At 42.7% G+C, this 3,688-nt stretch overlaps 1 pseudogene; it reads right to left on the reverse strand.

Annotated features, from left to right (window-relative positions):
• Window positions 1-2,517: 2,517 nt before the first annotated feature.
• LOC114620421 lies at window positions 2,518-2,629 on the reverse strand (annotated as a pseudogene).
• Window positions 2,630-3,688: the final 1,059 nt, after the last annotated feature.

Raw genomic sequence — 3,688 nt, forward strand, 5'->3', positions numbered from 1 at the left:
CTCCACTAGAAGAATTGTTATCTAGAATGCGTGAAACCTTGGTATGATCTCAGCACCATATGTTTTTCCAGAACTTGGAAGAATGAGTCAAGATGATGATGAGCTCAAGACTATCCTCAGCTAAGTAGCAAGTTCATAGCCATCCTGGACTCTATGACACCCTGACAAGGGAGAAGACAGTATACATTCTCCATTCTTTCTGACTCTGTCTCTCTCTGTCTCTCTATCTCTCTAACTCTCAGTGTCTCTGTCTCTGTCTCTCATATTTGGGAGTTTTATTTCCATTTTTAAAAGAGAACTAAAGGTTTAGTTTTTAGTTGGTTTGTTTGTTTGTTTGTTTTCTACAGATTTATCTCTCTGAACCCTTGTATTCACAGTAGGTTCCCAGTTATGTCTTCGGGCCACGGGATACTATTGAGGAAAGCAGTTATCCCAAACTTTTCAGGCTAATAATCTTTAGTACAGTTTTACCATGAATTCTTCCAAGTTTTATAGTGGCACTCAGTAGCAGACACAGGGTATGGTTTGCTTGATCTAATTCAAAACAAAAATCTCATTAAATTTTAATATAAAGGACTATATATAGAGAGAGAACATTCTAATATTTAACTTTTATTACACTTGTAATATGAATATCATTCAATTGTGGTGTATTCTTCTAACATTTACTGAAATAAGAGCACTAATATGTCCCTTAGAAATTTTGAATCTAAAGTACAATTATAATTCATCCTGTAATTTCTCCTAATATCTTAGTATTATGTGTGGATAAAGAATTATGGTCGTTGTGTTTATAAAAAGATGAGGAGAAATAAAATGTTTGGTGAATGCTTAGTCAGGTATGGGAGAAGGGAGTGCCTCTGCAGGCCCATACTGAGGCATCCTTTCCCCCGAAGAATCAGACACAGGATAATATAGAATAGAATAGAGTTTATTCAGTGCATGGGGAGGGGAGTTAAGAGGGTAGTGCATCTTAAATGTTAAGTAACTTTGACAAGTTGTATAGTATAGAAAAACACATTTTGCATTAGTAGAGAAACACTTGGCTTAGAGTTGGTGTGGACCAGAACGTTAAACAAATAAGAGAGCTGACAGTGGTGGCTTGAGAACATAGTGATGGAGAGTATGTCTAGGCTGTTTTAGGCCTGTGACATGAACTAAGGGAACTGAGCAGACAGGTAGGCCATAGAAATGTGGGAATGGGCCTGGGGCGTGGGAGTGTTAACCTCTTCTGTTTCCAATCTGGGCTGGTCCAAGGAGTGAGAGACACGCTCCCAGGCTGGTGGCAAGGGATGCATGCAGCCTGAAGAGCACAGATTGCAAGGAGTCACAATAACAGCGTGAGCACCCAGGTGGCAGGAGTCAGGGCAGTGTAGTGACAGGCACAAGGCTCAGATGCAAGCAGGTTGGGCAGCGCTTCCAGCTGCTAGGTGCACTCCAGCAGTTTATTGATGGGGATAGGCTATTCAAAGTCCTGGATCTGGCCCTGAGAGGTATCTGAGCTGGACAGCCCTCAGGCTTTCCTGCTCTCATGCCCTTAGGCTCCCTACACCAACAACCCCTGCAACCATGGCCAGCTCTATCCTGCTGTCCAGGCAATATGGATGGCCAATCTCCTGAATGTTGCACCTAGTGAGAGACATAGCCGTTCTCCTATCCTTATGACTCTGAGGTCAGCTCTCTGGCCTGCCATAGTGTACCACCACACAGCAGACAAGAGGCAGAGCCAGCTCTCCTGCTCTCATACCCTGGCTAAGGAGCAACCCTCACATTCAGGACAAGCTCTACTCTTATGCCCAAGTGAGATGCAGGGCCCACTTTCCAAAGTGCTGCAGAAAGTGAATGACAGAGTCAGCTCTCCTGCTCTCATGACCCCAGGGCCAGCTCTCCCAGTATATCCAGGTAAGGGGTGAAACCAGTTCTGAATAGCCTTCAGATATTAGTATGTTCTTGGGCAGCAGTTCAGATCAGGTATGCCAATCTGCCCTTTGCTAGTAACAGAGCCCTGCTTCTGCAGGGCCACAGACACACATGTGGCCAGCAGCATAGGCCAAGACTCCACCATAGTCCCAAGTGGCATCACAGCTACTCACATCCTCAAGTCTCCAGTTCTGCCTCTCTTCATTGTGCACACATCCTTCTCTTTCTCTTCCATTTCTCTACCACTCACTTGCTCCTCTTAGTAGTGCCTGGTGTCTCTGAGTATCTGAGGTCATTTCAGGAGTGGTCTCAGGAGTGCTATGCCCTACTCATGCATTATGGTACTGAGTTTCTCACTTAGCCCACCCAAGTGGCCTCTGTTTCAAGGCTTACTCTCATGGGGATTGAGGTAAGCTCAGGCAGGGTTCTAGTCTCAGGCTCTCTCCCTATCCTGAGCGCCTGTCAATGCCTATATGGCTCAGACTGGACTGGTAGTTGTCTCAAGCTAGCTCCCTGTTTGGATACCCTGGTGACAGAATGGCGGGTGTCTCAGGCTTGCCGTTGTTGTTGTTGGTGGTGGTTTGTTTGTTTATTTTACAGGGAATGTTTCTAATCATTCACAGATCAGAAGACCAAGCCTCTCTCCTCTCTACCACCTACTGAAGCACAGGTGACACACAGCTATACCTGTAAAGCCTCTAGGGGCAGAAAGATCACTCAAAATTTTTGATATAGGCACTTAGTACTGTAATCTTTCTTAGCATACCTGCATTGAGTCTCATATAGTTTGATATGTTGTGTTTTCATTTTAATTCAATTCTAATATTATTAAAGTTTCCTTCTTGACTTCTCCCACAACCCATTTATCATTCAGTAGTTTTGATGAGTTTCTATGAGCTTGTGTATTTTCTTGTGTACTTTCTATTGCTGTTGATATTCACCTTTATTTCTTTGTGATCAAATACAACATAGGATATGATTTTAATCTTCCTATATTAGTTGAGACTTCAATTATGTTCTAATATGTGGTTGATTTTGGAGAAAGTTTTATGGCCTGCTGAAAATCCATGTATTCTTTTAGTGTTTGGGTGGAATGTTTTGTAGATATCTGTTAGATCTTTTTGATCTAGTTTTGTGCTAAAGCAACATGATCAACACAACTTGTAAAAGAAAGTATTTAATGTGGGGCTCACTCTTTCAGAGAGTTATACTCTATGACCAGCATGGGGAGCATGGCAGTAGGCAGGCAGTTAGGCATAGGGGCTAGAGCAGTAGCCTAGAGCTTACATCTTGATCTGTAAATGTAACTTTTATTCTCCTGTTGCAATTGTCATCTCCAAGGCTGACTGCCTCTGTCTGCTAACTGAAGCTTAGTCTAGGAAACTTCTAGGCCACAAACAATCTTATCTAGGCCTAGAACATTCTAAATTTATGAGGCTTACTCATAAGTGTATCAGATCATACTTTCTAGTTCTTTCTGAACTCTGGTTGACTGGTTCAACTCAGCTGTTATTGCTCAAACTCCTCTCCAAGATGATTGATTCAATCTGGTTTGTCCATCAGCCTCTGACTGAATTGCTCTGCTTGGCTTTAAACTAACTCAGGTAATCTGTTCTAATCTTCTGGCTCCTTCTCATTCTCTGGTTCATTCTGTTTTTTACCTGTGCCTAGCTTGTTCTTTCTTCATCCTGTCTTTGTACAACTGCCCCAGTAAAACTGCCTCATCCTACCCCTGCACTACTCTCTATTAAATAACCTCTTTCCTCTT

Source organism: Grammomys surdaster, unplaced genomic scaffold (assembly GCF_004785775.1).
Source record: "Grammomys surdaster isolate TR1022 unplaced genomic scaffold, NIH_TR_1.0 168, whole genome shotgun sequence".
Taxonomy (NCBI): domain Eukaryota; kingdom Metazoa; phylum Chordata; class Mammalia; order Rodentia; family Muridae; genus Grammomys; species Grammomys surdaster.